At 40.1% G+C, this 9,428-nt stretch overlaps 1 long non-coding RNA gene across 1 annotated transcript in view; it reads left to right on the top strand.

Annotated features, from left to right (window-relative positions):
* The first annotated feature begins 314 nt into the window (after positions 1-314).
* Positions 315-9,428, top strand: part of LOC121096830 — a 94,859-nt gene continuing 85,745 nt past the window's right edge. The window contains exons 1-3 of the long non-coding RNA XR_005830697.1: positions 315-600; positions 1,887-2,042; positions 2,750-2,911. This is a non-coding gene — a long non-coding RNA (uncharacterized LOC121096830). The remainder of the gene's footprint in view (positions 601-1,886; positions 2,043-2,749; positions 2,912-9,428) is intronic.

Genomic DNA, 9,428 nt, shown 5'->3' with positions numbered 1-9,428 from the left:
GGCTGGGAGTCCTGGAGTCGGGCTTGCGTACTGCTGTAAAGGGCTTCTGTGGAGCTGGAGACTTCAGAAGCAGTGGGGTTACTGTAAATTCAAGGCAGTTTGCCTGGTGATTTACCAAGTTGACAGGGAGCCTTGCAAACTTGGCTTGTGGATTTGCTAGTCTGCGAGTTTCAGACTTAGGGTTTCTTTATCCCCAAAGTTTCCATCAGCCTGCTGGGATGATTGCAGCAGAGCTATGAGGAAATGAAGTAATTTTCCAATGGAAACCTGCCTGGTTTTCAGCAGAATTTTAGCCAAATTAATCAACCAAGATGTTTTGATGAACTTGATTTTTTTTTTTTCCTAAGGGAAAATGTTCTGTTGGAAAGTTTGAGAACAGCCACAAGGACCTGTGCATCTTATTACAGCTCTCCAGTGGTGGTTGCTGGTTGTTTCAATTTATTTGCTTAATATGATCTGGATAATGCAGACATCGTGACTGCCATCTTCAATCACAAGAAGAGAATCTTTTACAAAAATCTATAATGTAGTTTATGAAATGAACTGTTACTGCAAATCAGAAGAAACATGCTGTAAACTGTTTTACTATGTCTCAAATATGTGAGTGATTTATTTAACGTTGACTTTTTGTTAAGTTCATAAATATAAGGTGATTGCAAAAATCTGTACAAATTCATCTGTTCAATGAAACTTCCATACGGTGAAGGTCATCTGTTCTTGCCTTGGTGTGAGTCCTGGTTTCCCATTAATAGGCAGGAAAATCATATTAAAAATAACATTTGTCATTCATTATGTGCTTCTTGTACAAATCCCATGTTTTAATTCTTGCTGGCTGGTATAGAAGCACTAACTGATATACTCAGTGCGCATTAAATTATGCCCACCAGTTGTGCTTATCTTAAGGAGGGAAAGATTATGGGAAGGGATCAGAGGAAGAGCGAGAGAGATAGCTGTGCTCCATATACGAACAGTAGCTAACTGCCTTGCAGCGGCTTACCACCTCTATAAAAGTATACTGGCACAGGAAGAGTAATTGAGGTCCTTGGATTCATGCCTAGGCAGATACTTTGGTCAGAGCTGCTGGGAATGGGCTCTGCAGGAATGGAGTCTAAAATGTCTCTGAGTCTGCAGCAGCAGCTGCAGAAGACATGTCCTGGGGAGAAAATGGAAAGCAAAACACACAGGTGTGGAGAGTTGAAAGAATTTTGCTCTGCAAAACTCTGTTAACAATTCCACCAGTGCTGTACAAGCTAGACAAGATTCCAGCTCTGTCTAGACTCTAGAGAGACTTAGTATACAATAAAATGCCATAAAAATTTTTAATCATAAAAATAGAGATATGTTGCTGAGTATCCACTGTGCTCAGATGTGTTCAGTCAGGAGTGGTTTTACATGCCTTCAGGGGTAGTTACTCCTCATTCTGGTGTAGACAGCCAACCCTGCAGAGTCTTAAATGCAAAAGCTTTGTTCCTGTGCAGTAAGAAATGAAATTGCCATAAAGCTCTGGAAGCTTTTCACAAATGTTGGCAAATGTTTTAGGAGATTTGATTGCTGTATCATTTGAAGGAACAGTACTACGTGAAATAAAATGTGTCAGACCAACACTTCACGAATTGTGGTTCCAGATGCTGGTTGAATTTCACGTGCTAGGTATGTGCCAGGTCCTGGTTTGAGTCTATAGGTACCATTCATTGGAGATGGGTGCATAAGGAGGATAATGTGTGGACTTGCCCTGTTAGTTTAATCACTGATTAGTGAAGGTGATTATTGGGTGAGAATAGTAGACCTCCCTGCTGCAGTGATTGAGTTACTCAGGTTCAGCTCCTCAAGCCAGTGTTGTGATGCATCATGTCGCTTGCTCATATTTATAAGGCTCATGTCTCTAGGGATCCACGTGACTTGAGCTCCAGTGACTGTATTTTCTGCTCTCCTGTAGCATGTGCAAAGGATCATCCTTCATTGGTTTAGATCTGCTCTTGAGAATGTTTGTGCGTGGTGAATGAGCTTGCAAGTAGGCCTCCAAGGAATATGCTACAGCTGTGGTGAGTTATTACATCTTTGCTGACTTGTAACCTAAAATCTATATCCTACCGATTGATGCTGTGTAGCCATCACCTCTTTATCTTGGGATTATTGATTGTATTAAAATGTTCACTTTGTACTCCACACAGCTAGGGTACTGATTTCTTTTATTCGGTGGGACCATTTCCAACATCTGTGCCAATCTGGAAAGCAGGATGTTTTATCTTTAATTGTTTATTGAAAATCTTTATACAAAATAAGTTGCTTACTGAGATAACATACTTATTTAAGAGGACATCTTTCCCTCTTTATTTACTTCATTTATTTTGGTGCATCATTTTCAGATTAAGAAGACATCGAACCTAAATGGGTTTCATCCCTTGTTAGTTATGCAAAGACTTGTGTTCCTAATGAAAGAGATCACCCAAGCTAGGTTTGTGGCAGAACACTTTTCAGTCATAGTAGGTGTACTTGCAGTGTTGTGTTGTCACATCTGTAGGTGTGGGTATAATTTCATCTATACAAAACACACACACTTCCATGCTTATTGCTCTAAATTTTCCTTTTGTGTCTGGAAATCATGGAAACAAGTTCCTTCACCATGCTGATATTTCCCTTTTTGGACTGTTAGTAAAACATGGACTTTACTATGTAGTTATATCACCAGGATTTTGATTTTTGAATTGCAGTATCAGACCTAAGAATATCCTGTTGTATCACTTTGCAGAAAGCTTTGGCATTCATACTCAAGGTCGTCTTCCTTCACACCAAGCTGTTTCATCAAACAGGACTTACTAGGATTTCCTCTAGCCACTTCCCATAGGGACCAGTTTCTCACATGCTTCTCACCACCTGTTATAACAGGCTGGGGGAAGGGGGGGCACTTCAGGTAAGGAAATGCTTTCTGTAAATACAAATAGCTTAAATTTGGGCCCTTCCAGTTCTTGGAGAGGTTTCTAGAGTGAGATCCTAACCATTTTCCATTAGTCTGGAGGCCTGACCAAGCAGTAATACGGCTCCCAGAGCTGTTTCACTTACTTCCAAAGCAGCTGGGAGCACATGGGGTGGCATTGACTCCCCGGCTGTGCAGCTTGACATCACTCTTTGGCTTCAGCTGTGGCCACATGTGCTGGCTGCTGGGCCAGCTGCTAGTGCTGTGGGCAACAACGGGAGAGCTGCAACAGTGTGAAATGAAAACTGCTTACTTGCAACCCTCAAAGTTTAAAGCTAGCTTTTGGGTATTTTATCCCCAGCATTGTTGAAAGAAATCATGTGTGTGTGTGTGAAATAAGTGTTTTGGTTTATTTTGAACTGGTTTGCCACCTCACCCTCTAAGCGTAAGTAAAGAGACATGCATATTTTTTTTTTTAGTGCAATGTAATTTTGCATCAAGTAAGGAAAATATTTCATTTATGCAATGACCAATTGAATAATTGACTTGAATTGAATTAATTATCCTATTAAAAACCCCCAAACAACTGAGTATAGTTCACAGACTCCAATCCAAGTTTTGGTTTAAAAAAAGGCAAGTTTGGATGTTTTGGTGGTGGCGCTCCCCCCGCCCCCATCCCCAGTTTGTCCAGGCATAACTGTCATCTCTTGTTTTCAATGGCAAGGCAAAACTTGTTTCAAAATCCTGCTTTCAATTCTGGGCACAGAACATTAGAACCAGGGAGCTTGCTCAGCTTGGAACCATTTGTGGTGTTTGTATCCTTATTGTAGCAAATATTTTCCATTGAAAATTCATTTCTTAAACAGCTGGAACATGAATACCAGATAGTGTTTTCTTTTAGATTCATAATGGTGGAAAGTCAGAAGGCAGGAGCACGAACCCAGAACAGATCAAAGTCTAGAATTTCTGCTTCATTTTCATGCTATGCATAACAAAATCCATAAAGTGAGTCTTGGGAGTCGGGCTCAAGGGCCTCTTGATTAAGAATTAAATTACAGGTATGATTTACTAAATTTGTGCTTGGGGAAAGAAGGATTTTGATGATGATGTGATTGGTAAACTATGCATTTTCTGAGCAACAGATTAAAATTAATGGGAATAGCATAACCATACATGCAAAATGCTTTACATATTGGGAAATACGTTGTCTTGTAAACTAAGCCACATAACCAAAAATCTGTGTCTCCAACTCCTTTACTAAAGTAAACCCAAGGGGAGTGTAAAGCTGGCCCCCGCTCTGCTCACTCAAGTTTCTTCTGTTGAAGAAGATGTAGTCAGGGGATCTCTCACATCAGCTCCTTTATCTGATTTTTTTCACATAGTCTTCATATGTTTTTTTTAAAGCATTGAAACATAGAGCCATTTGAAAGCATATTTTTTCCCTCAATGGTTATGTATTTTTATTAGGCTAATTTAAACTTCTTTCAAATTTCTCCAAAAATTGCTTGAAATTATACTTCTTGTTCTTTGTTGTGTAAGTTTTGCATAGTGTGATCCTTAGCCGTGTTTTGGGCTTCAAGATCCTGTTGCATGCAAACAACACATGACAACAGTGTTTGGAAGGAGAAATGACAGTGTTGTTGCTAACTCAGGTGGATGCAGAGATGCGAGGATCTGTGGTATGCAGGTTTCAGCGCTGCAGAGTCCTGGTTCGAGAGCTTGTCTATTTTTTCTATTTCTCCCCCTCCCTTTGCCTGTGTGTGAATCGTGTCTGGCTCACAGCGTCGCAGCCAGCATGGGTATGGCAGCATGGCTGCTTCCTGTGTTACAAACTAGTGTGTGGGTCATCAGAAAAATCCACATCATACCGTGCTACCATAGATCTACAGTATGCTTGACAAGCCCGCAATGCGAAGTCTGCGCTCTTCTGTTGTTGTTTGGTTGCCTTAAGGCAGGCAGGTTAGACTAGTGTTTCATGCAAGCCCAAATATTTGGGCATTTCTCTTCCATGGATGCAGATACTTAGGAATTTAGTGTATGTGAGTAGGAGGAGGGAGACTGGCATGGTCAGGGTCAAGTTTTCGAGCACTCTGAGATCACATCAATTACTGTAATCCAGGAGAGGCTTTTTGCTTGCAGCTCCAAGGGGTACTGCAGCTGCCAGGATTTGAGAGAGCGTGTAGCAGTTGCTCCCACTCCATCCATCTGTTATTTCATTGGGATTAAAAATTGCCCTGTTCTTCTAAAACCTTTCATTGGCAGTCATTGTAACTTCGGAGCTTTTGACAGAGCAGCAGAGCTCTGAAAGCAGAACATGGTTGTTTTTTTATAGTGGAAGAAGTGCTTGATTTACCTCCAGCTAATGCCTGGGCTCCCTCACCTGCAGACCCAAGATTCATTAAGGAGAGAACTCTAAGTCATATCACAAGAGCAGGAAACATGAAAGACTGCTTTCTTCTAATATGCAACAAAGCACATAATTAAAATAAACAAAATAGCATTAACCGTAAGGTCTTGCTGGTGTCATTTTCAAAGCCATGAAGGGATTTTGGAATCTCTAAGATGTAATCTGTGTGGATTTCAGTAAGGCATTAGCTGCAGAGCCACATGGGAAATTATTAGTTAAACTGGACATTGGTACAAGGAACCAGTTAGAAAGCAACCCCATTTTGTGATGTTAAGGGAGATATTGGGCTGGGGGAAGATTAAGCTGAAATGCCCCTCAAAACAACATGTGACTAACTGTAGTTACAATAGGAATGAATTAGAAGTTACTGACATTACAGACAACGCGATGTTGGGGAGCTCAGTCAGATCAGGTAAAAGAACAGAACATCACACTGGAAGCAGAGGCTGGTCCTAGGGACTGAAATAATAAACTATGAAATATATTAGTATAAAATCTGAGTGAGTGGTTAGGGGCTAGAAATAAAAATTTCATCTGTAAGTGAGTCTTGCATTTAGAAGTCTCTGAAGATCTTGAAGACCAGAGAAATTCTACAGTAAATACAGCAAACCATTGATAGTTAAACCATGGTGTTTATATTGCAGTTGTATGAGACATGAGTGAGACTGAGTCTGGAATACTGTGCTCAACTCTGGTCACTCGTATTCAAGAAAAATGAATTTACATAGGAACAGCTACAGAGAATACTACCAGGAGGATTGAGGAGCTTGACTTGTGAGATGGAGCTAGAAGATGGGGCTTGTTCTGCCTTGCAGAGTGAGTGCTGGGGCAGGTTGCGAGCATTGTCTGCAATATGTCAGGAGAGAAGGCTGAAGAAGGGGGAAAAAGTCTTAAAAGTCATAGACGACAGTAGTGCGAGGTCAAGGGCACATAAATTGACAAACACAAGTTTAGACTTCTAGGAACAGGTTTCTAGCATTTAGGGCATTTTAGGGTAGATGTCTTAGAACCATTTGCTGGTAGGAAAGTCAGTGGCAGTGCAGGTATGTGCTTTTACAATCCTGTGTGGTGGTTAGGAAACTAACTGTAAGATATAGTTGTCTGTTTCAATGCTTGACAGATCTCAGTGACCCAGGAGAACACTCTTCCTCCTTCTGTGTTAATAAATGGAAATGTGCCTGGCCTTGAGAGACTTTTTGAGAATGAGTATGTCCATGCATGAACAATTGCAAGGATGTTTGGGGTTTTTGTCCAGTTATAAATATTTTAATTTCACGCCTTAAAGTTAGTTGCAAGTATGTTGCTATAGGTACTTACAGTATTTAATGTTTAAGCCAAAGCTGTAGTGAAATTTCTGCCTAATTCTGCTCCACAGCATTTGATACTGAGACACAGCAGCTATGGAAAACAGCAACTAAAGAGCACTAATTAAGACTCAGAGTGCTTTCAATAAACTTGTGTTGCAATGAACAAATTAACTGACAAGGGAAAAAGACAATTGCCCTCGAGGGAATGTGCTGACATAGAGATAACTCCAAGTAGTTCAGCAGTCTTTTGATTTGGAGGAAACTATGAAATATGAGTCAGATTCAGTAACGTTTATATCTGATGTGTCAGAAGGAATAGCACAAAAATGTCATCACGTTAGAAAACAAAAAAATTTCCAACTAAGAAAAATGCATGCAGGGAAACCAGTAGAAACCTTAAGTAGGCAATTATTCTTGCTACTGCCTGCTTTAGCTGTAGCGCACGAGCACAGCACTGTTTGCAGTCGGTGCACAAGGAGTGCGCCTTGTGCATTGCTGGACACAGAACAGGGTGAGGGGAAGCTTCAGACATACTCAGTTTTACTACTTGTTTTAAAATATGAAACAGTTTTTTTCTTGTGAAGGTGACATCCTGAAGAAAAAGAGCACCTGCTGTTCTCTGAAGGCACTCTGCAGGACAGGAGATGTTCAACTCTGGGCAGAACCAGTCGTCTGAGCTGTGCATATGGCAACAGCGGAAGCAAAAGGCATAGGAGAATTGTTTCTTTATAGTGCTTTGAGTTGGGGTTGGTTGTTTTTTTTTGTTTATCTTTTGGAAGATGTAACATTTGCATGTTGTCAGCACATGCTTGCTGTTTTGATTTCTGACTCAGTTCGGTATGGGAATATTATTTGAGACCTTAGAATTTCTGGTGGATTGGGAGATTTTTCCCCCTAGTGTTAAGCAAAGTCATATATAGATTTTTCAGTCTGAGAACCTGGGTTCTAACAGTGTTGGTGTGTCCTCTCTAAAACCCAGAAATGAATAATTTCAGAAGCATTGAACTTGGGGGTGAAAATGGTAGATAGTAAGAGGGTGATGAGGGCTTTTGTCAAAAGTAGCAATAGTATGGCCGTTTGCTCCCTTTTGGTAGCAGGCTTGCTCCTGTAACATCATCAAATCCTTCCTCTTTTAGAAAGTCCTTTATGGGAAGCAACAGTTTTGGATCCCTGGGTTCTTCGGTTTCGTCTTCATGATTTATGGTTGTTGACATTGGATTGTGTGCATCAGCTTAAGGGTGTTTGTGATACACTTGCCACGTTTCAAGCCACAGGCCAGCATCTCTTGTGGCAACGGAGAACAGTGCAAGTCTGAGGAGTGCTGGCGGGGAGTTACCTGCTCCGCCAGCTTGAGGCTCTTTTTTCTTGGTGAGGAGAAGAGGCTTTATTTGCTGGGTCTGTTTAGCATTGTCCATGAATACTAAATCCTATTCTTAAACAGCCAAGAGAAAGGGGGGAAAAGAAGGAAATAAAAGGGCAAGCAGCTCACATTGCTCCTGTGCCATTTTCTGGTTTTCTTTTTTTTTTTTTTTTCTTTTTTCCCAAAGCTCATAACTTCAGGTCATTTTAGGATTAATTGAAGCTAATATCTTTACTTCAAAGCAGCACAGATGAAGCCAAACGTACATGCATAGCAATTAAAGATTTGGCAAGGTAATATGGATTGGCTTCTACAGCAGCAGCTTTCTCCCTGTGCTGTTCCACTTGTTCTGGCCTTTGATGTGCTTCAGAACACAACTAGCTGGGCCTGTGTTTTAAACAAAGGAGCATTTTAGCACTATATTCTGCAGAGATTGACTGTTGTGCTATGGTTAATATTTTTAACTGTCTGTAAAATTGGAAAGATTATGAATCTGTAGTATGACTGGCTACTGGAGAATTCTGTGGATAATGAAGAAAATTGCAGGGGGCAAATTGAAAGATTTCTCTTCTATATTGTATAGCATCAGTATTCCTTTAGTGCTAACAAAGATGAGGCCAATTTAGTATAAATCTTCAAAGCAACATGTGTGAGTTTATCTGTCCAGTGCTCATTACAGTTAATGGGAATCATGTGGCTGGAACTTTGCAAGTGCTTTGAAAGTGTTCCTTTTATGATTACATTATAGACCCCCATGTTAGCTGTTTTGCTGCTATTTTTATATTGCTCCATTTGTTTTCTTGACATAAAAAAAGCCAAAACAGTAAATTAATAAAAAACTGCATCGACCCTTCCATTCCTAAATAAAATACTCATTTTCTAAAGTAAATAAAATATTACTTAGACGTAAATCAACTTGAGACACAACATGCATCTCTGCTGGTTTAAATCCCTGTAGTGTAAGACAGGCTGCTTGTTGCACGCTTACTAAGGTGAGCTTAACTGGGAAATCAAAATGCTGAGCCAGATATGTATGTTTGAATTTTGGTCTGTACTATTAGTCACCATGTGTGGTACATGATCTATATCTCTTTTTTGATCTGTAGGGAAGACAAAAAGCATAATAAAACCAGCAACTCACAAGTAAGACGGGTAATGAGCATAAAAGTGCACCTACACAGATGAAAGTTTAAATTGTTAGAAGCTTGGTCTTAATTAATATTTGATTGTTGTCCTATTAAAATATATAAATAGGCATATAACTTAGGAAAGCTAGATTCCCCTTCTCCCCCCCCCCCCTTGATATTTGGATAAATAAGAGAAAATTTTATAAAAACATTTGAAATACAATAATGAAAGGTTTTCAGTGTGGCATTAGGTGAAATACTCTGGGTTTTAGGGGAAGAAAATGCCTTGATTTAGGAGCACATCAATGAGCTG

Source organism: Falco naumanni, chromosome 1 (assembly GCF_017639655.2).
Source record: "Falco naumanni isolate bFalNau1 chromosome 1, bFalNau1.pat, whole genome shotgun sequence".
In the NCBI taxonomy this organism is placed as follows: domain Eukaryota; kingdom Metazoa; phylum Chordata; class Aves; order Falconiformes; family Falconidae; genus Falco; species Falco naumanni.
This window is presented reverse-complemented; position numbering and strand designations above follow the sequence as displayed.